Source organism: Phascolarctos cinereus, unplaced genomic scaffold (genome assembly GCF_003287225.1).
Source record: "Phascolarctos cinereus isolate Bilbo 61053 unplaced genomic scaffold, phaCin_HiC Scaffold_7;HRSCAF=346, whole genome shotgun sequence".
NCBI classification, from domain to species: domain Eukaryota; kingdom Metazoa; phylum Chordata; class Mammalia; order Diprotodontia; family Phascolarctidae; genus Phascolarctos; species Phascolarctos cinereus.
Window position 1 is genome coordinate 151,677,345 of NW_027556180.1, and position 25,279 is coordinate 151,702,623.

At 39.0% G+C, this 25,279-nt stretch overlaps 1 long non-coding RNA gene across 2 annotated transcripts in view; it reads left to right on the forward strand.

The window, feature by feature from the left end:
• LOC110192670 (uncharacterized) overlaps nucleotides 1–25,279 on the forward strand; it is a 46,303-nt gene that overhangs the window by 13,805 nt on the left and 7,219 nt on the right. Inside the window, exon 4 of one of the 2 annotated variants that reach the window (XR_013483290.1) lies at nucleotides 6,011–6,208. The exons of the other annotated variant lie outside the window; for it this stretch is intronic. This is a non-coding gene — a long non-coding RNA (uncharacterized LOC110192670). The remainder of the gene's footprint in view (nucleotides 1–6,010; nucleotides 6,209–25,279) is intronic. 2 annotated transcript variants of the gene reach the window in all.

Genomic DNA, 25,279 nt, shown 5'->3' on the forward strand with positions numbered 1-25,279 from the left:
ATGATGATTTGGTTCCATACAATGCCCTTACTGAGATTCACATCTCCAGCCCCTCCTTCCACGCTCCCCTATGACCCTAAACATTGGAGGAAGTATGCGAATGATGGAAAGAGCCTTGGATTTGTTATCGGAAGACCTGAGTTCAAATCTCAGCTCTGTCATTTACTCTTTACCAGCTGCATAAGTAATTCTGACACTTCCTATTTGAGCTTCCTTCCCACATCACCAACTGCCTATTGGATGTTTCAAATGGAAGTTCTAGAGTCATCTCAAACTCAACATGTCCAACAGTGAACTCATCTTTCTCCTCAAACCTTCTCCTCTTCCAAACTTCCCAATTGGTGTAGAAGGCATCACCATTTTTCTAGTATCCCAGGTCTGAAACCTTTGCATTACTATCCTTAAATCTTCACTTTCTCTTACTTCCTGTATCCAGTCAGATGCCGAATCTTGCCATTTCTACTTTCAAAACATTGATTACATCTGTCTGCTTCTCTGCACCCACACAGCTACCACTTTAATTCAGGCCCTCATCTTCTCTCATCTAGATTATGGCAACAATTGGTCTCCCTGCATAAAGTCTCTCACTATTGCAGTCCATGCTACATAGCTGCCAAAATTATTTTCACCCAGCACAGGTCTGACCATGTGACTCCCCTACTCAATCAATAGCTGTAGTTTCCTTTTGCCTCCAAGAAAGATAGAAATTCCTCTACCTATTAAAGTTCTATTTAATCTTGCCCCAGTCTCTCTTTCCCGTTTCCAGTTTCTCTTCCCTCATTCTTCAATCCAGCCAAGTGACCTTCTCTCTGTTCTTCACACGTTATCTCCAGGCCTTTGCCCTGGCCATCCTCCTCTCTGGAATGTACTCTCTCCTCATTCCTGCCTCAGAGGCCCTCTCTTCATTTAAGATGCAGCTCAGGCATGTTCTTTTGCATGAAGCCTTTCCTAATACCCCCAACTACCAGTGCCCTCCCTACCAAACTAATTTGTATTTAACTACTTGCATACATTTGTATTTATTCTTTTGTATTTATTCTGCATACATTTAGGTACATATTTGTTGTTTCTTCCCCACAACTCCATTAAAATATAAACTCCTCTTGAGTAAGGATTATTTCATTCTTTGTACTTGTATCACAATGCCTAACATGATGTCTGGCATGTAGCAGGCACTTGATAAATATTTGTTGATTGATTGATTCCTACCAATGTCATCTTGGTCAAGTCATATAAACTACTCTAGGCTTCAGTTTCCTGATCATTAAAATAAAGGGGTTAATTTAGAAGATCTCAAGGGTCTCATCCAGCTCTGTGTCCTATGATCCTTATGAACCATCACCCTTCTCCCTCCTCTGACTTAGTGAAGTACTATTCTCCAAGTCAGATCTAGCGTATGGGGAATAGATGCCCTTGCCATGTCCCTCATGCAACCCTAGCTGGCTGTGCTTATGAGAGGTTTTGACTGATGGAACCTTTCCCTAACTGAAAAGCCAGCCCTAGAAAATGACTGTGTGCTACTTTGTCAGCTAAGGAAGACCCCATCATTGGTATGGATCCCAGTGATTCCTCACCTTACAGTTAATACCTAGGTCTTCTGAAAGGAAAAGGATGGGCAGTCATGTTCCAATTTTGGCCTTACAGTTTTCACTTTCTCCAAATTCATCCGGGTTCTCGTTTCCTTTACAATGGACAATGACTTTTTTTTAAGTACCACAAATATTTTCCTTTAGAGTCACCCTGCCAAGGATCAGATTACTGAGTAAAATTGCCCTGAATGTACTCTTCAAAGACCTTGAGTCAGCTCCAGTGCTGTCTGACATATTTTATGAGTAGCACAGTGGCCTGCTTCCCCAGCAGACTTTGGCTCATATGCAGAAGCAAATGGTTTGATTTTTCATTTAATCAGAGAGGGTGCCTGCCATTTCCCAGGAGCCCATTTGTTAAAAGGCAAAGCTGGTGCATACTGCTCATCTTGGAAACCAGAATGGTTTGGAAACCAAAGACTGGTTGAAAACCAGTATTTCTCCTTTAAATGCCAAGAAAAAAGTGGAATGGGGAGTTCCATGTCATTTTAGAAAATGGCAGAGGAGGCTCGTTTATCAGATTTGCAGATGACACAGAGCTGTGAGGAATAACTGATAACGCTAGATGACAGAATCATGATTCAGACATAGAGTGGTAGACAGACTCCAACAAAATAAAAGGTAAAATCCTGCATTTGGGTTCAAAAAATCAACCATACAAGCACCCGTTAGAGGAGATCCTGCTTGACAGAAGTTCTGGTAGGAAAAAAAACCCCCAACCTAAGTACACTAAGTGACAATGAGCTAGTCGTATGATGTGTCTAATTAAAAAGATGGTGTAATCTTTGTCCCTGTTAATAGAAACAATGTCCAGAATGAAGAAGGTTAGCAGTTCAGCCAGCCTCTGTGATAGTCATACCACATCTGGACAGTTACATTTAATGCTGGGCTGGAAAAATCTCAAGGGAACCAGGACACATAGGCCTTCTATTTGACCTGTGAAATCTCTGGTTAAGGATGTGGGGTTGGGGAAGGGGTATGCTTTGGTTATCACCTGGTCAAACCAGAAATATTCCCTAGCTCAATGTTGTAGCTTGTGGTTTTGAACAGGAAATATCTGAGGAGCCCTGACTTCAGAAAGGAGGACAGGGGGTTCCCTAGAATGGAATCTGTTATAGCAGTCTGGAGGGTGGGGGTGGAGATGGGGAAGCACCTGACCAAGGAATCTTCAACTTTAATAAACGATAGGGGTGATTTCTTGACAGAAAGGTGATGAACTAAATATGCAGAATGAGATACACGTTTTTGGATATGGCCAATGTGAGAATTTGTTTTTTATTTGACTATACATATTTGTTATAAGGGTTTTGTTTTGTTTTGTTTTCTATTTTTCCTGGGGAGAGGGAAGGGAAAAGGGAGAAAAATAAATGCTTGATAATTCAAAAAGAAAAAAAATTATAGAGGCAGCTTGAGGAGTGATGGAAGTCTTAACTCAGCCACTATTTTCATCTGTACCCAGCAGGGGTTGTATATTTATATCACCACTTCACCATGGTGCCAATGTATTTTAAGGGACCCTAAAAGACCCTTTGGGAGCTCCAGCTGGTCCAAGCTATCTGCTGAGGCACACAGAGCCCATAACACCTGTGACACTTATCTGTAAACTACCTCTTTTGCTTTTCTGGAAGATTTCAAGGTGCTGACATGGGTCTGCTAAGCAAGCCCTACATGGTATGTGACCTAGTTAGATTACAGACCATTCTTCCCAACACCTTGCCATCAGAGGAGGAAAGTGCAATCAAAAATTTTTGGCTGTAAGAGTCTCCAGGTGTACAAAAAAGAGATAGGAAAACATTTTCCAAAGAGAATGCCAGATCTTTGTCTTGGCTCACCATCTGATGAACTCTTAGGCAGTTACCTGGTGAGTAAGGGGGGACCCTTTCATAGCAGGGCTGACATAGTGAAGCTAAATCTTGCCAGGGAAATGATGAAAGAAAATATTTCTAGACTAAAGGATCTCTAAGACCCTTTCTTGTCTAAAAACCTTGGACAAACATCTTAACTTTTCTGGGCCTCAGTTTCCTCACCTGTAACTGAAAAGTTAGAGACAGCTTAGCAGAGTGGAAAGAGCACCCATTTTTGGAATGAGAGGATCTGGCTTCAGATTCTGCCTCTGATGTTTCCTATATGTGTAACCCTGGGCAAATCACTCAATATTTCTGGGCTTCAGTCTCCTCAACTGTAAAATAAGGCGGATGAACCAGATAACCTTGGAAATTCCTTCCAGCTGTAGATCTATACTATAAATTGGACTGATAATATTTAAGGTTCTTTCCAACTCTAAATCTTACGATCATCTAAGCCTTTAAAATTCACCTTCAGAAGGTCTAGAAGTAATTCTCACCTTGTTAATCAATCCCAAAGAAGAAATAACTTCAGTGGTCCTGCATATAGCCAGAAATTTAATAACTACACTGATGGGTAGTTAAAGGCAGTTAAAGCTACAGGGTGATGCAGTGGAAAGAGCATCGGCCCTGGAGTCAGGAGGACCTGAGTTCAAATCCGGACTCAGACACTTTCTAGCTGCATGACCCCTCAGCAAATCTCTTAACCCTGATTGCCAATAAAAAAAAAAAAAAAGTTACGTAAAAGTTGCTTTCTCAATAATCATGCTATCTACTTCTCACTGACCTCAGAAGAGGTTAATAATGTCAACTTTGTGTATCTAAGAATCATAATGCCTTGATGCAAATTAGGTAAGAAATGGCTGTCTTATTCTTTACAATAAGAAAACCTCAGTTACTAGAAATAAATTTTATGTTTTAGTGCACAGAAAACAAAAAAGGAAATCAATGCTGAATTCCAGCAAAGTAATTGCTCCCTGTATATTTTAAATACATTCACTTACAAATTATGCTGCTTCTGCTTGCTGTTTGTCTTTCATTCTGGAAGAGGACCCTGACATCAGGGAAGAGATGCCATGGCACTCAAGTGAATTGGATTTAAGTGAGGGAGGATTGTGCAAAGTTACCAGCCTCATTTTCTCCTACAGAGCCATCTGGGTCCAGTGGCCAGGTATGGATCAGGACAGCTGGAGGTGGCCCTGGATGCAGTGGCCTTTTCAAGCTAAGGTCTTTAACAGGTCTCAGTTTGACTGAGGCGGCACATATTCAGTGATTAAGGAGTAATACAAAAATGAGACAAAGAATGGCCTCTTAAAAAAAAAAAAGATCTGGAAGGGGAAGACGCTCCGGGTTTCTGGCCAAAACAGAAACAACTGTTATTTACATTCATTCTGAGACAATTAGGGCCCACACAGGGACCAAGTAGGGCTTGCTCTGGGATCAGAAAGATATAAACTGCATTAACCTCTTCTCTCAATGTTCTTGTTTGCCCCACTTTGGAATTCAGCATTGTAATACCTGATCTGTAACCCTTTATTATCCAAAAATTTGTTGATTTTCAAAACAAGAACACTCGGAATCACTCAATCTCAGATCTGGAAGGAACCTTAGGGGCCACCTGATACAAACCTAGACCTGACCCAGAATCCCCTCTGTGACAATTTCAAGAAGTGGTCATTTATTCTACCCCCTTACCTCTCAAAGCAGCCCATTCTATCTTTTGGCTAGCTTTAACTAGTAGAAAGTTATTACTTATATCAATCCTACATCTGCTTCTCAATAACCGGTACCTTCCTTCCCTACCTATAAGACTTCTATTCCCCAGTTCCTTCAACCAATCTCATAGAATTAAGAAAGGTCCCCTTCAATTTTTTAAGCCTTTACTACCCCCCAGGTTCTGTGTGGAGATACTTTGGGGCAGTGCAAATTGTGTAATTGTGTCTATCGGTAGGGGGCACTACCAGCCTATCAAACAAGAGCCATTAAACCCAAATAAGTGTGTTTAAGCCAGGAAAGCAAGTAACTATAACAAGGGGAAGTCAAACAACGAATCTTTCTCTGACTTTCATTTACAAAATGGTACATTTCATCACAGACTATCACACCAAGGAGATCACTCCCCCAGGTAACTCATGCTCCTAGGTAAAGATGCACAAAAGTTGGCTCCCCTCTCTGCCTCTAAAGATGTTGCTGCCATCTGCTGGACCTGTCATCTGATGCTTTAACTTCATGCCTCCAAGGAGTGTTAGACTCTTCCCTGAGCTAATATGCCTGAGGATGAACCGACATGTTTTTAATTCTTTTATTAATCAGGTCCACCGGATAATACTCTGGATCTTTTTGAACCCCAAGTGTCTCCCTTAATAGAAAGTCTCCCAGTTCTCCTGGCTGGTTTAGGGAGAGCTAATGAATTCCTTCTTACCCTCCCTTACACCCCTGAAAGTTAGCACTTGGATCTGCAGCTCCTAGGCAGCGATATTTATTGAAGATGCAATTCAGTATCACTTTATTCATCATGGTGTGGACTTGACCTCCCCATGGCTCTACTGATGGTTGGTTTTAATACAAATTCCCCTGCAGGAGGAATAATTCCAGGGCACAAGGGCCTAAGGGTGAAGACACTGAGACATTGTCACACCAGTGCTGAAGAACCCAAAGGACTGATGGGAAGGGACTCTCAAAAGCGAACACACTGCTACGGGTTCTTTAACTATAGTTTTACAATATTTTTGAACTTGAAATAGTAGTCATCCATCTGGGGACCTTGTCTATAAACCTGTGAGTATTGATTTGGGGGAATAGCCCTAAAGTGGGCACTACATATATTTTGATGTAATTTAATTGATGTGGGTCCTTTCTCCACCAGCACAGATTGTACTTGCCTCTTCCCCCCACTACCAAGTAGGCTCCATGTGTTTCTAAGGCTGAAAAAAATCATCACCTGGTGGCAGGGGTATGCTTAGGATAACTGATTGTTCAATTTTCAGTGTGAGCATTTATATATCAGGAGAAAATAGAGTTTGATTTACTATTTTATTGATTGCCTAGATGTAAAAAAGTGATGAAAAAAATATTAGCAATGCAGATTAAACTTTAAAAGGTATCATATTGCTAATATGTAAACCAGGAAGAGCAAAAACAGAAAAAGAAAACTCTGGAACAATTTCCATAATGAATATTGATGCAAAAATCTTCAATAAAATACTAGCAAGGAGATTACAGTAATATGTCACAAAAGTCATATACTATGACCTGGTGGGAATTATACTAGGAATGCAGGGCTGGTACAACATTAGGAAAACTATTAGCATAATTGACCATATCAATAAGAACAACAAAAATCATATGACTATCTCAATAGATACCAAAAAAAAGCTCTTGACAAAATACAACATTCATTCCTCTTAAAAAACACAAGAAAACATAGGAATGAATATAGCCTTCCTTAAAATGATAAGTAGTATTTATCTAAAACCATCAGCAAGCATTATCTGTAATGGAGATAAGCTGGAAGCTTTCCCAATAAGATCAAGGGTGAAGCAAAGATGCCGATTATCACCACTACTATTCAATATGTACTTGAAATGTTAGCTATAGCAATAAGAGGGAAAAAAAAAGAAATCATTCTTTGTAGATCATATGATGAAATACCTATAGAACTCTAGAGAATCAACTAAAAACTAGCTGAAATAATTAACAACTTCAGCAAAGTTGTAGAATATAAAATAAACTCACATAAGTCATCAGCATTTCTATATATTACCAACAAAATATAGCAGCAAAAGACAGAAAGAAAAATTCCATTTAAAATAACTGCAGACAATATAAAATACTTGGAAATCTACCTGCCAAGACAAACCCAGGAACTATATGATCACAATTATAAAACACTTTTCACACAAATAAAGTCATATCTAAACAACTGGAGAAATATTAATTGTTCATGGGTAAGCTGAACCAATACAATAAAAATGACAATTCTACCTAAATTAATTTACTTATTCAGTGCCATACCAATCAAACTACCAAAAAATTATTTTGTAGAGCTAGAAAAAATAATAACAAAATTCATCTGGAAGAACAAAAGGTCAAGAATATCAAGGGAATTAATGAAAAAAAATGCAAAGGGAGGTGGCCTAGCCATACCGGCTCTAAAACGGTATTATAAAGCAGCAATCATCAAAACTATTTGGTACTGGCTAAGAAATAGAGTGGTGGACCAATGGGATAGGTTAGGTACACAAGACACAGTAAGTAAATGACTATAGTAATCTATTGTTTGATTAACCCAAAGACTCCAGCTTCTGGGATAAGAACTCACTATTTGACAAAAACTGCTGGAAAAACTGGAAAATAGCATGGCAGAAACTAGGCGTAGACCAACATCTCACACCCTATCCCAAGTTAAGGTCAAAATGGGTGCATGATTTAGACATAAAGGAAGATACTATAAGTAAATTAGGAGAGCAAGGAATAGTTCACCTGTCAGATCTATGAAGAATGGAAGAATTTATGACCAAACAAGAGACAGAGAGCATTATGAAATGCAAAATGCATAATTTTAGTTACATTAAATTAAAAAGATTTTGCACAAACAAAACCAATATAATCAATATTAGAAGGAAAGCAGAAAGCTAGGGAACATTTTTTATAGTCAGTGTTTCTGATAAAGGCTTCATTTCTCAAATATATAAAGAACTGAGTCAAATTTATAAGAATACAAGTCATTTTCCACCTGATAAATGGCCAAAGGATATCAACAGGCAGTTTTCAGATGACGAAATTAAAGCTATCTATAATCATATGGAAAATGCTCTAAATCACTATTGATTAGAGAAATGCAAATTGAAATAACTCTGAGGTACCACCTCACCTATCAGATTGGCTAATATGACAAAAAAGGAAATTGATAAATGTTGAAGAATATATGGGAAAATTGGAACAATGATACATTGTTGGTGGAGTTGTGAACTGATCCAACCATTCTGGAGAGCAATTTGGAATTATGCCCAAAGGGCAACCAAAACTCAAAATTTCTAAAAACAAATGTTAAAAAATTTTATGTGCAATTGAGAAAACATGTATCAGAAATACATTTTCCCTCCAGAGAGCTGGTTGTTAGACATTTATCAACACACCCCTGCCTGGTTCCCACTTTCAAAAGATGACCATCTCCACACTTCATTGACCTCAAACAACAGACACACAGCTTGCCAAAATTTTTGCCCAACTAGTTCTACTAGCATAACCTTCCAGAAACCAGGCTCACTTTGATCCTAAAAATAGGCACCAGAACAGGAATTTAATGAAATTGTTAGTCACATACTGTCTAGTATTATTAGTTATCCTTTAATGTACTTCTATCATGTATGACCAACTAGATAACTGCAGGGTTGTGGTGGCAAATATTTAACAAGCTGGGAGTGGGGAGAAGCAGGGGGGAAGTACTCACAACACACTTTAAAGTTTAATATGCATTATTAACATTTTCTCCATCACTTTCCTAGGCCTAGATAATCAACAAAACAATAAATCAACCCCCAATTTGCCATTAGCTGATTATTGAAGTGTATATGCTCACACTGAAAATTCAATAATCTCTTTCTTTTGAGTGGGGAAGCAAGGCAGTTCAGGTTAAGTGATTTGCCCAAGGTCACACAGCTAAGTAAGTATCAAGTATCTGAGGCCAGATTTGAACTCAGGTCCTCCTGACTCCAAGGCTGGTGCTTTATCCACTGCATCTTCTAGCTGCCCCTAATAATCTCTTTCAAGATGGATCTAGCATACCCTTAACTATAAGCTCCCTGATCTACCTAGACGTTTTGCCATTTGCCCTAATGTCTTAGCATTCCCCCCTGAAATCCCACCCTACCACACCTTTCTACCTCTTGCTCTGGAAATAATAATCAACCAGTACCAGAAAGCATTTGACAGCTGAATGTGCTAAGGTTTCTTTCACTCCCTAACCAAAACTCCCTTCCCAGACACTCACATGTGCTGGAACTCTCTATTAGAATGTTGAAATATAAACTCTTTAAGGATCTGGACTGTCTCACTTTTGTCTTTATATTCTCAGAGTCTAGTGCCTGATATATGGTAGGCACTCAATAAATGCTTTTTCTTTCATTCATTCATTCATTCATTCATTCATTCATTCATTCATTCATATAGGTAGTCAGTAAAATGTTTGTTGATTATCTTATTCCCTGATCTTATTGATCCAAGGAAGGAGATTCTTCTTCTAAAGAGGGTGTAGAATGTGATGAAATTTAAATACCTTGCCATCTTCACAGTAGGGATGAACAAATGCATCTGTATCTTGTGGTCTCTCTAATATCCATGGTCTGTGGATACGAAATAAAATTCTATGCTCCAAACAAAACAAAACAATAAAGCTTTAAGAAAACTGGCAGGATTCATTAAAGCCCTCAGCTTGCAATGAATTCTTCTCAGTACCGGCCACTAATTCAGAGGAAATAATTTCCGTAGGTTTCTAGAGGATTTTAAACAAAATCTTGACATCTAAATTCTGTACACTATTATTTAGATTCAGAATTATAGTAATTCTAGTTTTAATAATGTTGAGGGGAAACTAGTGGCAGAGTCTGCAAGTATGTCAAGCAGTGACTGGAACAATTTCTCAGAAAAAGTCTCACAAAGAAAATCAATAGGAAAGCCATCTGTGCCCTGCGCCTTTTCACCTCTCAATTGTCTAATTGCCCTTAATACAGTACTTTGCCAAGGTCAGTAGGGGCACCCAGCAAAGAGGTTAAGTGGTTTGTAAGTGAAGGCAAATTAATCTCATCCAAACAATTTTTAGTAGTATTGCAAAGGTTCACATGCTCTCTCCTCTGGTAGTGACTGGGCTACAGATCTGGACTCTAGAGCTCTTTGGCTCAGAACGCCAAAAATGCACATAGAGTAAGGAGGGATCTTTACTGGTCTGGTTCCAGATATTCTCTGAGTTTATCTCTTGTCATTGTAATGGCACTTTACACTGATCAGCTTTGGAGGCCTCTGGATGACCTAACCAGACTTACACCTGATTATTCCAGCTTAAAAATAATGGATAGGGACTGTAATTTCTCTGGGAGATGAAACTCCCAGCTGAGGAAATTCTCTCTACCTGTATAGCTCAGCATCTTATAAGAAATTTAGTCTTAGAGAATTGCCAAGAACACTGAGAGGTTGTGACTTGCTCACAGTCACAGAGCTAGGATGTGTCAGAAACAGAACTCCATCTTCCATCTTCTCACCTTTGAGGGCGTATGGTACTCACTCAGCTACATTGTCTCAGCCTGCATTTTGTGGGAGAGGAGGGGCAGGGAACGATATAGTAAGTGGAAGCAAGGAGGAAGGATAGGGTTATTTTTTGGTTTTGTTTTGGAGACAATTAGAGTTAAAGTAACTTGCCCAGGGTCACACAGCTAGTAAGTGTCTGAGGCCAGATTTGAACTCAAGTTCTCCTTACTGCAGGGCTGGTGTTCTACCCATTGTGCCATCTAGCTGCACCTAAAAAATGGGGTTATAAATTTATCCTTCTTTACCTATTTTTTGGGGGCCATGCCTAATTATTACTCAGGCTCTAGCCCTGTGAGATCCTATTTATCAGCTCTGTTTTCCCATTTTTATTTCTTATTATCTTCAACAGTATGGTGTAGTGGCTATAGAATCAGCTTTGCAATCAGCAAGACCTTGGTTCAGGTCCTACCTCAGCTGCGTACTGGCTTTGTGGCCCTGGGCTAATTACTTAACTTAGTACTCTAAAAGCTACAAAGCAGGTACCCATTGATGTTGGTAGAAATTGCTCCCCCCCCCACAGGAGACGTTCCCCACATCAATACAATCATAATTTCAATCCAAAACAAAACAAAAAACCTCCCAAAACAAAAGATTCTAAAATTACTTTAGAATATAGAAGTAATATATTCATGCATCTCCACATAGTTATAATAGACAAAAGCCTAGCCTTTGACCTGAGGTCATAATGCCTATGGATGAAGCATGACAAAAACATAGCCAAGGGTAACTTCACATTACACATCCAACATGACATTACCTATTGGGTATAAAGACTAAAGATTTGTGACCTGCCTTCCTTAAGGCATGCTCTTTGAGAGTTGTGGGGTTTGTTTGTTTGTTTCCCACAGAAATGATGATTTTGTGCTGGTCCAGCCACATCCTGCTGCTTAGCTCCCCCTTACTAGGAGTCATAGGACTCAAAACTGGGACAGTGGGACAGTTCTCCTTCGTGTGAAAGTCTACTGGTTAAAGGTCTAATGGAATCCCATACAGTCCAGTTGATAAAACCTAGGGCCAAAGGAAATTTGGCTCTTTGTTATTATAGGAAACACCATAGGTATCTGTTCATTCATTGAATTCATTTTCAGGTGATGTAGTCCTATGGTGATACAGAAATTGAGAGGGACCAAGTATTTTATTCCTCTGGACTGAACACAGAGCCCAATTATTCTTGAGAATTTGCACTGCTTTTTCTAACTTACGGTAACTTGATTTCTGCATTCTTTTTTTAATCTTTATCTGACTCTGTCTTTTTCCTTAGATGAAAGGGTTCTTAACTTTTTTTTTGTATCATAGACCTCTTAGGCTATTTGACGAAACCTATATACCCCTTCTCAGACTGTTTTTAAATGCACAAAAAATATACATAGGATCACAAAGGAAACTATTTTTTATGTTGAAATACAATTGTCAAAAATTATTTTTAAAGTTCATGGCCCCACTTGAATATACCCACAGATACCTTGGGTGTCCATGGTTAAGAATCCCTGCTTTAGATGGATGCCATGAAATCTATTGCCACATAATATTTCTGTCTCAGCATACAGAATTTAAAGACTTCAAAGAAAGAATGAGAGGCAGTTTGGCATGGTGGATAAAGAGCTAGCTTCTAAGGGGGGAAGATCTGAGTTCAAGTCTAGTCTCTGACCCTTAATGGTTGTATAACCTTTGGGCAACCTGTCAGTGCCCCAAGCAATTATCTGGGACTAAACTGCATCCCAGTGGTGGGCCTGTATTTGTAGAGGGAGTTTCCTCCTCAGAGGTCCTCTATACTTATGAAATCACAAGTACAGACTAGAAGAGAAAAAAAAAACTGAGAGCAGATGGGCAATTTTTCCCCCCAAAGTGATTCTTATGGAAAATGGCAATCACTTATCAAGATAAGATCTAAGCCTCTTTCAAACCTTCCCATAGCCACGATCATGTAAACTGAATGCTAGCGCAGAGTAAGACTAAACTATCTTGATTTATGGTAGAAATGAAGCTGTCTTTCATATCTCCAGGAAACATACACATAATAATCTATATCTTATCAACTATGTCAAGAGCTTGCATGGCAGGAATTTCTATTTTATCAAACAAAGTGTTTTATTCGTTTTATTTGAGGATGTGATTAAATTCCTGTGGTTTGAGTTGCTGGGTCTGTTATGTAACCTAAATAATAAACTCAAAAATTCACAAGTGCCCATATAACACCTTAAGGTCAGTACCTTAGTTAACTTGAGAATTCATAGATAAGGTGACTTGGACCATTTTCATTTTTTAAAGAATTAAGTCACTTGGAATTAAATACATAAAGTCAAAGGGTCTGAATTTATATCCTGACTATGCCACTTTATGCCTGTGTGAATTTGGGCAATTCACTTCACCTCCTTGGCCTCAGTTTCCTCATCTGTACAAATGGAAAAGAGTGGGGTTAGACTAAATGGTTTTCAAACTCTGCAGCTATGATCCTGTGTTCTATTCCTTCTGCCTTTGAGAGCTCAATTCTGCTCATGCTGTTTATCCTGCCTGGAATGTGCTGCGCAAGTCAAAATAAATCTATTTACAATCTACAGAAGGAAGCATTCCATTCTCTACCATATCCTTCCAAGCCCAGCCTCTGTCATCCCACCTCTTTCATGATGATGCCTTTCTCAAGACTCCAATCAATAGGATCTCTCCTGTTTTCTCTAGTACTTACACTTCAGGGATTCCTGCTTTTACCAGAATGCCTATTTCTTCCATTAATGCAGATCACAATTGCTTCTACTCCTTTTAGTAGATGCCTCTAAGATGCTGGGGCTGAGAGCTCTTAGCAGTACTTTCTCCTCTGAAGGGCCTTTCTCTAGATTTAGCGGGATAGATTTTCAGACAACAGGTCCATAGTTGGGTCCATATTCAAAGCTCTTCCTGCTTGATAGGATCTGCCCAGATCCATAACTAGTCAGTTTTGTACTAAGGGCAGTTAAAAAAAAAAGCACCAGGAACAAACAAAATGAAATAATACACTCTCAAATCAACTTTTGAAGAGTTGTTGTTGTTGTTGGAGAGACATCTGGACACTGCTCCATAATAATGGAGACAAACTATAAGATATCAATGAGGCAGGCCCAGAGGAACTCACCTTGAGTATGGAAGCTGTTGTTGTTTGTTCTCCATCCTCAAAGAGGACCATGACATCAGGGAGGTGATGCCATGACCTGCAAGTGAATTGAATCTAAGTGAGGGAGGGCTATGCAAAGTCACCAGCCTCACTTTCTCCTCCAGAACCATCTAGGTCCCGGGGCCAGATATAGATCAGGATGACTGGAGATGGCCCTAGATGCAGTGGGAGTAGCTAGATGGTGCAGTGACTAGAGTACCAGCCTTAGAATCAGGAAGACTTGAATTCAAATTTAGCCTCAGACATTTACTATCTCTGTGCCCTTAGGCAAGTCACTTAACATCTGTTTGCCTCAGTTTCCTCATCTGTAAAGGGGGAATAATAACAACCTACCTTATCAAGGTTGTTGTGAAGATCAAATGAGATAATAATTGCAAAGGTCTTAGTACAGTACCTGGCACATAGTAAGCACTATATAAAAGTTAGCTACTATGATGATGATGATGGCAACAAGGTATAAAAAGCCATCTGCCAAGGCAGCAACACTGCCTATTTTAACTAGCTGTTATGCTTATTTACTAGGTGTTAAGCATAGTTTCCTGAGCCCTGTGGCAAAGGCCCAGTTGCCTAGCCCTAGTTATGACTTGGGACCTGCTAGAGCTTCCATGCTGCTGATATAAAGGAACTTAGCTCTTAATTATATGAGAGTTCTTTCAAAGTAGGAATCACGTTTTGGTTTGGTTTTGTTTTGGGGGGGAGGTTGGGTTTCTTTTTCTTTTTTTTTTTCTTTAATTTTGGCTTTGTATCCCTAGCACCTAGCACAGTTAGTAGCACAAAATAAGCATGGAATAAAGGGCTTATTGAGTTATTGGCTGATTTCATTGGTCTCTAGTTGTTTTCATGTACATATCTTATCTGCCCAACCAACTGAGAACTCCTTAAATGTACAAACTGGGAGGGTTTGGGGAAGGAGAAGGGCACACAATATGTGCTTAATAAACGCTAGTTAATTCGCAGTCTCCCAAATTCCATGAAAGCTTTTGCATATATGAAGTGAAATGATTTCATTCTGCCATAAGAGGGCACTAGTGCACCTAAGCAAACCTTTGTATAAATGAATACAAACCTACTGCACTTTGATTTCAAATGTAGAAATGTGCTCTTTAAATTTGCATAATTTTTAGTATGCTAATAATGTATGCACTGTGATCAGGCTATGAAAATACTTGCAAGCACTCTGTCCTACTTCTTTGTTAACTGACAATTTCCATACCATTTAAAAAATATTTATGTGAACAGCTGGCGTCCAAGTTATTTTTAACCATATCCTATGGTTCAAACTATGCTGTAATTTTTCACCAGATCTCGTTATTTGCCATATCCTGTATTAAACTATATATCATCTTAATTTATTATCCACAAAGAATAGAATGAACTAGAAACTAACATAAATGTGAAATAACTTGACTCATACCGTAGCATCTGAAATTCCATTTGAAATACTATGAATTAGCTGTAATAGCTTGTAATCAATGGTATTTGGGTGGTCTTGCAGAAGAGCAGAACATCTTTTTTTCCTTGTCCATGCCCATAAGAATCTAATTATCTCAGATTCTTCATGGAACTCAAAACCTCCTTGCTTCTCCTAGCACTTAAACCTTCTGTTTGACTCTATACCACATCTCTTTGTCAAACTCTATTATCTGCTATTGAGTCATATTTCAGATCTATCCCCTGCCTCCAGCCCCTTTGCTTAACCTTCCATCTTAGTTCACCATCCCTTGGCTTTGCATTACCCACTCATTCATTGCCTCTTGTCCCCTCCCTCCCCAGCCTCAGCTTTTCTCTGCTTTCTGGCTTAAGAAGTCTCAGCCTAAAGTATAAGAGACTGCTAGTCCTAAAGCCTATGGCAGGTTTTGCCCTCAATCCCCCTACAAGTGGAAGTGGAGGAGAACACTTCATTGGCCTGGAGTCAGAGCTCTTTATGGAGATCAGAAAAGCAGTTATTTAACCTTCATTTAAGATGCTAGAGGAAAATAGGTATAAAGGGATGGTAGTAGTAGTGATTTTGGTACAGAAATAAGGCCTAGCCAGTCACATTTCTTCCTGGCCCTGAATCTTTCTAGGATAGGAACCTGTCTTATGTTTAGAGAAAAGTCAATGGGTAGCAGCCTGGTGGCTAAGCATACAGCAAAGAAAGATTCTCTAACTGAAACAAATCTGCCACAGACTGCTTCCTATTTTTTGAAAGGGACAATCTGGCTATATATCTACCATTCAGTTTTATTTTGTCCACCATTACAACACAGGTATCCTTGCTACATCAAAAAGAAATTGAGGAAGATCCACAGGATGTTGGGTGGACCCCTTGTGTTGCACAAGATAGGCAAGCAAGAATAGGTTTCAATTGGTATCCTTGGAGAGAATACCCACATCTATGAGACCAAAGACCATTTGAGTAAAATTAAGAATTTCTTCATAATAAATGACATAAGAATGCCTGTATTGCCAGAGGTTGGGAGAAGGGAGTGGAGGAGAAGGTTGGAAGTATATATGTATATGTGGTAGGCATGAGGCAGGTCATCCAGTCTGTTACTGACTCCTAGAGTAAGTAGCAGTGTTTAGCTCAGTCCTGTTGTAATACAAACCAAAGGTTGAAATTATAATGACCAAGTTTGGCCCTGGAGAGAATTGAGAAAATGTATTTCCTTACCTTCGTTGGAGAGGTGGGGCACTATGGATATGTAATATTGCATGTACTGTCATATACAATGGATGTGTTAGTGTTTCTGAACTGCTTCCCCTTCCCCCCCTTAAAAATCTTTGTCATAAGGGATGGCTTACTGGGAAGGAAAGAAGGGATAGATATTTTCAGAAATTTATATATATATATAAAAACAAAAGGGTTATTTTTTGAAAGATTAAAATAACAATGAACCAGTTTGTTTTCATCCTTGTATTTTTATTTTTATATAAATTTTGTTGACATTTTTATTTTATATTACCTATGTTTCCCAATGTATCTCTCCCCTACCCCCCAAACAAATTTTGTTTTTGTTTTTTGCAAATCATTTTAAATAGGGGTTAAAAGAAACCCAATGCAATAAAACCAAAGTTCCAGATGTTGAAAAAATTCAACAGGACACAGGAGTGAATGAATTGCCTTGCTGTCAAAAGCATTGCCACAAATCCTATCAGGTTGAACTCAATCTTCTTCTCTCCCCTTCCCCCAATGTGCCCATTCTCCTGTCCATTCTTCTTTCTTCTTTCAGTCTGTCTTTCTCTGTTCCACACAGTCAGGCAGGTGGGTTCCTGGCAGTATCACCCTCCTACACTGCAATGCTTTGCCCAGGCTGCCTGCTGGGAGTGAAATTGACAAGTATAGTGTGCTCTTACTCAATTTCACTCACAGCAGGTAAAGTACTTCCGACCAGCAGAGCAGCACTACGGACTTCCCAGTTTCAAGCCCAGGGTGGCCTGCTTAAAAAAAAAAAATCTGTTCACAACACCTTTACTAGTTTCCGAGATCCATCAGAGGTCCACAGTCTATTTTGTGACATCCTCCTACCCTGGGCACAAATCATTAAAATGTCAAGCCCAGGATAGTCATTCAGTGCTCTGGAGGGGTAAGATATGTCCCAGATAGGGTCCTAAATGCAGCCAGATGGTCACTTCCCTATTACATAGGTTCAGGACTGATGAATACCAGGGAAATTTTCTCTGACTTCATTACCCATCTTCCTGCCAGAGATTTATTGTTGGTTTAGAAACTATAGTTATATACTTCCAGCCTCAATGACATTGTTGTTTTTTAACTGCCCCCAATTAACTCTCTCCACACACCCCATGTAAGGCAGATAGTAGCACTACTCTTTGCCCAGCATGTAATCATAAAACCAAACTGTCCCATGTACAGCACAAGGTAGGGAAACAGCTTTCAGAATCAGGGACCCAGGATTTGGTGCTGTCCTTTGTTTTCCAGGGGGAAATGGCCTTTTATCCAGTTTCTAAATGAAAGACTCATTTGTCTTTCTAGCTCAGTCTCCTGTTGGACCCCTAGCACCACAGATTTTATTCTACTTCTGCACTGAAAAGGAAGACTTTTTTTTTTACCTTTTCTGTGAGAAAAAGCAATTTTTTCATTCCCTTAAATCTTGGAAATCACCCAAGGAAAAGTTGATGCATCCCAAGGGTACTTTTTCAGCTCCAGATGTGGTTCTGGTGATCAACTCCTTGAGCTAGAAATGTCCAAGGGGTTGCCGATAATGAAATTACAGAGTGAAATGGGGGGAAAACGTTATTGTCATTTCTATTCTTTTCATAGCTGAGAAGAATTTAGGCAACTCTTTGATGACAGGGAGGAATGGAGAAAAGAGGGTATGACCATACCAGTCAGTTAAGGTATTTACAAGATATGGCTTCCAGAGCTACAAGATTCTGATCTACTGGTTTAGGAGGTCCTGTGTTGCTAATGTTCAGTCATTTCAGTTGTGTCCGACCTTTTGTGACCTCATTCGGGGTTTTCTTGGCAAAGAAACTGGAGTAGTTTGCCATTTCCCTCTCTAGTTTATTTTATAGATGAGGAAACTGAGGCAAACAGGATTAAGTGACTTGCCCATGGTCACACAGCTAGAAAGTCTCTGAGGCCAGATTTAAACTCAGGAATAATGAGTCTTCCTGACTCCAGGCCAGGCATTCTATCTAGTTGTCCCTAGGAAGCCCTGCAGTATAGCAAAAAGACTAGAAAAATTAATTGCATGATTATATCTAGGATCTCTTGAATAGATATGCTTGGGGGCAGGGGAGGTCATTAATTGATTTATTAAGCACTTATTTATTAAGTCTGCCCTTTGTTTCCACAACATAGCTGCCTCTAATTCAGGAGGAAAATGGCAAGCTGGCTTGATCCATAGCATCAGTCTATCAGATGGATTGAGCTAGCTCTACAATTTAAAAGTCTTCCAAACCCAGGTCCCACAAGGCATTTCCTGCTTTTTGATACTACTTTGCCCGTTTTGGGGGGGCGGAGCTGACTATAAACTTTGTGGCCAGAAACCTGTAGCTTGCCTCCAGCTATTCTGTGAAGACTTGTTTGCCCTTTTGCCTCTGGCCCTTTCATCCTCTGCCTTTACTAACCTAGCACCAATCTCTTCATTAACATGTTTCTGATGAGCCATCTTGCTCCAGATTCCAATCAGCCATCTGTTTTCAGATCCAGAATTTAGTGGATTGAGAAACTTCAGCCTTCTCACTTTATTCTCCACCCTTCCCATTCCCTTTCCTCTCTCCCAACACCCCATCTAAAGCCTGTGACCATCTTGGAATGGACCTTTTAACTCGTGCTGCTGGCTTCCCTTTGGGGCCCATTCATGTGGAATAGTAATGATGATGGTGATAACTACCTTTATATAGTGCCAGTCATTGCGCTAAGTGCTTTACAATTATTACCTTATTTGATTCTCACTACTACTCTGGGAAATAGGTGGTATTGTTATACCCATTATTCAGATAAAGAAACTGAATTAAACAGGGGTTAAGTGACTGGCCCAAGGTCACTCAGCTACATAGTGATTTGAACTCATGCATTCCTGACACTCTCTACTTCATCACCTAGCTCCTTAAAACAAGACACTTACCTCGCTAGAACATTTACTTTGGGTGGATTTTCCATATGCAGTGAAGGATTTTCACCCAGGCATCCTTTCATTCAATCTCTTTTATGCTTAACATGGATTTGATGTTTCAAATTGCTAAGGTGGAAAAGATACTTACTGTTTATTTGTGGAAATATGTACAAGTATTTTTAAAAAAGATAACTCTTGCAAAATTCTTCATATCTAGAATGTTAAACTGTTAAGAACATATGCTGTCATTAAATACTTTATCATAGTCAAGACAATTGTTAAAATTCAAAGAGGAAAACATCTGGGTTATAAGCACTGAGATCAGGAGCTGATTCCTCAGAAGATTCTGTTAATATCTGTAATGCTTAATATGCACGTACAGGTACACAATACATTCTGCTATTAAAGATAAAGAAACTCCAAATTAAATCACATGAATAAAAACAATTAAAGATTGAATTTGAAGAAAAAGAAAGATTTAATTTGAGCCAAGGAACCTAAAATTTCTTCTTTTTTTTTTAGTTATATGTATATGTTTATTTAATTTTCATGTCTTTTAAAGTTAGCTGCTTAAGAAAACATTTTAACAATATTTTTCCCAATTACATATAAAACAGTTTTTAACATTACGATTTTTTTCTTTTTTATTTATTTGTTTTTAGTTTTCAACATTCACTTCCACCAGATTTTGAGTTCCAAATTTTCTCCCCATCTCATTTCTCCCCCCACCTCAAGATGGCATGCATTCTGTATACCTCTTCCCCTAATCTGCACTCCCTTCTATCTCACCCTGCCCCTTCTCTTATCCCCATTTCCATTCTATTTTCCTGTAGGGTAGGATAGATTTCTATACCCTATTTCCTGTATTTCTTATTTCCCAGTTGCATGTGAAAACAATTTTTTTAACATGTGTTTTTAAAACTTTGGGTTCCAAATTTACTTTTTTCCCTCCCCACCCACCCTTATTGAAAAGGCAAGCAACTCGATACAGGTTATACATGGGTAGTCATGCAAAATACTTCCATAGTAGTCATGTTGTGAAAAACTAAGTATATTTCCCTTCATCCTATCCCACCCCCCATTTATTCTATTCTCTCTTTTGACCCTGTCCCTCCTCAGAAGTGTTTGCTTCTGATTACCCCCTCCTCCAATCTGTCCTCCCCTCTATCATCTCCATACTCTCTTGTCCTCTCCCCCCCATTTTCCTGTAGAGTAAGATAGATTTCCATATCCAATTGAGTATGTGCTATTGCCTCCTTAAGCCACAATCCTATGAGAATAAGATTCACTCATTCCCTCTTACCTTCCCCCATTTCCCCTCCATTGTAAAAGCCTTTCCTTGTCTGTTTTATGTGAGATAATCTACCCCATTCTACCTCTCCCTTTCTCCTTCTCCTGGTATAATCCTCTATCAATCTATCTATACATATAATTTTTTTCCTCTTCAACTACCCTAATACTGACAAAGGTCTCATGAGTTACAAATATCATCTTACCATGTAGTAATGTAAACAGTTCAGCCTTAATAAGTCCCTTATGATTTCTCTTTCCTGTTCACCTCCTCATGCTTCTCTTGAGTCTTGTATTTGAAAGTTGAATTTTCTATTCAGCTCTGGTCTTTTCATCAAGAATGCTTGAAAGTCCTTTATTTCACTGAATGTCCATTTTTCTCCCTGAAGGATTATACTCAGTTTTGCTGGGTAAGTGATTCTTGGCTGTAATCCTATGTCCTTTGCCCTCCGGAATATCATATTCCAAGCCCTCCGGTCTCTTAATAGAGAAGCTGCTAAATCTTGTGTTATCCTGATTGGTTTCCACAATACTTGAATTATTTCTTTCTGGCTGCTTGCAATATTTTCTCCTTGACCTGGGAACTCTAGAATTTGGTTACAATATTCCTAGGAATTTTCCTTTGGGGATCTCTTTAAGGAGGTGATTGGTGGATTCTTTCAATTTCTATTTTACCCTCTGGTTCTAGAATATCAGGGCAGTTTTTCTTGAAAGATGATATCTAGGCTCTTTTTTTGATCATGGATTTCAGATAGTCCAATAATTTTAAATTATCTCTCCTGGATCTATTTTCCAGGTCAGTTGTTTTTCCAATGAGATATTTCACATTGTTTTCTATTTTTTCATTCTTTTGGTTTTGTTTTACAGTGTCTTGATTTCTCATAAAATCACTAGTTTCCAATTGCTCCATTCTAATTTTTAAGGAAGCATTTTTTTTTGGCTAGGCAATGGGGTTAAGTGACTTGCCCAGGGTCACATAGCTAGTAAGTGTTATGTGTCTGAGGCTGGATTTGAATTCAGGTCCTCCTGAATCCAGGGCTGGTGCTCTATCCACTGCGCCACCTAGCTGCCCCCCCAAGAAGCGTTTTCTTCAGTGAGCTTTTGGATTTCCTTTTCTACCTAAAATTTCTTCTTGAAATACTCCAGGCACATCATTCAAAAAGACTGTAAAATTAGGACTGTTTCTCTAGTGAGTTAAAACAAATAGAGAGCAGTGCTATACCAACGAGTTTGAAAATAACCTGACTCTAATTTTGGTAAGACTGAGGCTTTAAAGGAAAATTTCTGAAACTTCAGAGAACTTTCCAATCCAATTCACATTTAGTAAGCACTTCCTATGTACAAAACACTGTGCTAGAAATAAGGAAGGGAAGAGAAGAAAGGACAGAAAGGAAGAAAGGATGGAAAGAAAGAAGCACTTATCAAGTACCTACTATGTACCAGGAATTGTGCTAAGCACACATAGAATGACAGTGTTACAAATCAATTCAATGTTAACTTTAAAAGGTGTTCTGTTCATTTATGTCTTCTTCTAAACTTCATTGGTTTGCTTCAATGACCCTCTTTTCTTTCCTTCTTTTTTGACACAATTAATGACCCCTTTCTCCATTGCACTCCTCCCTTCAAATTAAAAAAATCAAAATAAAAAGGAAAAATAAAATCCTTGTAACAAATATGTATGGATGGTTGAGCCAAACAAATCCAAATGTTTGCCATGTCTGAAAATGTATTTCTCCTGCTTGACACCATCACCTCTCTATCAGGATAGATGCTTTATCATTGGTTCTCTGGAATCATGGTTGTTCATTGCATTAATCCAAGTTCTTCAGTCTTTCAAAGTTGTTTTTCTCTACAATGTTGTTATTGAATAAATTATTCTACTAGTTCTACTCACTTAATTTGGCATCAGTTCATATGAGTCTTCCGAGGCTTCTCTGAAACCACTCCTTTCATCTCACAATGTAATAATGTTCCACAACACCTATATACCATTTGTCAGCCATTTCTCATCTGATGGGCATTCCCCTTAGTTTCAAGTTCTTTGCCAGTACCTAGCATCATGAAAACAATGAACATGAACTTGGACAGACTTCAAGAGATAGTGGAGGATAGAAGAACCTGGTGTACTATGGTATAAGGGGTCATGAAGAGTTAGACATAACTAAATGACTGAACAACTACATAAATATTTTAATACTTACAGGTCCTTTTTCTTTTTCTCTGATCTCTTCATGGCTATCCCTCCCTACTAGCATAAACTTCAAAGACCTTTCCCCTCTTCTCTTACTATGGGAAATTGTAAAATATTTTGAAGTCTTCAGATGAAAAGTGCTATATAAAGCTGCTGGCATTGTTATCACTTCTCATGACTTGAACTACAGTTAGCATCAAGCAAAAATAGATAAATCCCTGCTTATTTTCCATCTAAAAAAAGAGACAAAACATATGCCCATCAGTGGGTGGGTAATTCTCCATGCTGCTATATGCTTAAGACCCTATCTTCACCGCAAATAAATTGGTGCAGTGGAAAAAACCCTGGATTTGGTATCTGAGCATTTAGGCACCAATCCTGATTGCCACTTACTACTTGTTTGACCTTGGGGCAAATCACTTCATCTCTCTGGGCTTCAGTCTCCTCACTGGTACAATGAAGGGATTGAATTAAATGACCTTTCAGATGTCTTCTAGGTCCTATTCCATGATGTTGTGTCATTAAACATCTAACCACATTTCCTGTTGGCAGGGTGTTAATCCGGTTCCAACAGTAAGGCAAAACTAGGAAGTATTTTTGGTTTGTTTTAAAATGTTCACCCAAAGCACCAATATGGGTTTGGATTTTTTTTTCTTTATTGCTTTAAAAAAAAAAACTTCAATGGAGTTCCTAAAGAGGTATAACTGGTGTGAGAAGAGAGATTCTGCAAGTGGACTTCACCAGTCTTGGAAGTTACTTTGTGGGTAATCCAAAGTTTAATAGTCATCAAGTTCCAGACATTGACCTCCTAGAGCAGGTTCCCTACCCCTGTGAGAGACAGTTTAACAGCATGCTTCTTGAAAAAGGAAGAGGTATACACAAGCCCAACAGCTGGGAGATTGGAGCCATATCATGGTGGTGGGAGGTCTGAAGATCAGGCCTCTTCTTTTTCTTTTTTTTTTTTCAATTTCTGGAGCACTGAGATCGTGAGCTCACAAAGAAGAAACTCCTTTTACCCTTTAGTGTTGGAGAATTGCCTGAGGCTCTAAGAGGTTACATAAACTGAGATCTTCCAGATTTTGAGGCTGATTATCTATCCAATACACCTCCTTGCCTCTTAGGCATGAGATATAGCTAAGCTTTATTTTGGAGACTTCCCCAGAACAAAATTTGGGGTTGGGAGTAATGATCCAAATAAGGAAACTGACTCACTTTGGGACAGGCACTGTGGTTTCATTTGTGTGAATCCAGAATCTTTGTCTCCCACCCCCACCCCATGGTGGTAGTGGGGGATGGGGAAGTTACAAAAACTACAGCATCACCGTGGTCTCTTTCCCTTCCCTCTCCTCTCCCCACCATCCAATCAGTTGCCAGTTGCCAACATGTCCTGCATCCATCCCTTTCTCTCCACTGCTGTGGCTACCACTCTAGTTCACCTCTTCCCTTGCAACAAACTCCTCATTGAACTCCAAGACCCTATTTTTACCCCTTTCCACTCTCCACTAATTGCCAAAACAACCAATCTAAAGCATGGCTGACCATATCACCCTCCTGGTGAAGAAACATCAGTGACTCCTTATTGCCTCTAGGATAAAACATAAATCCCTTAGCTTTCTACTTGAAGCCTTTCACAATCCAATTCCAACAATCTTTCCAGGCTCATTACACATTATTTTCTTTCACTCACCCTACATTCCAGCCAAAATGGCCTAATTAATGTTCTTGGAACTATGCATACTATTCCCTACCTCCATGCTTTGCATAAGCTGTGCCCATCCTAGGAATGACATCCCTACTTCACTCCTTAGAATTCCTGGCTTTCTTCAAGACTGAGTTCACATACCAGTTCCTACATAAAATTTCTGATCCTCTTAGTTCTTAGTTAACACTTTCTCTCTCCTAAAAGTGTTTTTCTTCCATAGAGAATGACCTTCAGATTGGAAAGGTTAGATGAAAAATGATTAACAGAAAACTGAAACCCTAGGTGGGGGAAAAGATGTTGAAGGAATTCCTGGGCGTCTTTGTCAAGTTCATATTCATTCATGAACAATCTTGTCCTACCCTCATGCCTTTGCTTTTTTTGTTTGTTTATTCGGTTGGTTGTGGGGTTTTTTTTGTTTGTTTTGTTTTTTGGCTTTTTCTTCCCTGATACTTTTTTGTAGCTTCCCCGCCTGAAAATTATCTCCTTCAATCAAGAAGTAAAGAACATTTAGGGAAGGAACCTCCTAGAGGCAGCAGCATCTGAATTTTATTTGAAACTCTGGAGCAAATTAATTCTGTAACTCTTCCACAGAGACGCCATGCAAATCTGTCTTTCACCTTTTTGACTCTTCAATCCTATTCATCTGGCCTTACTG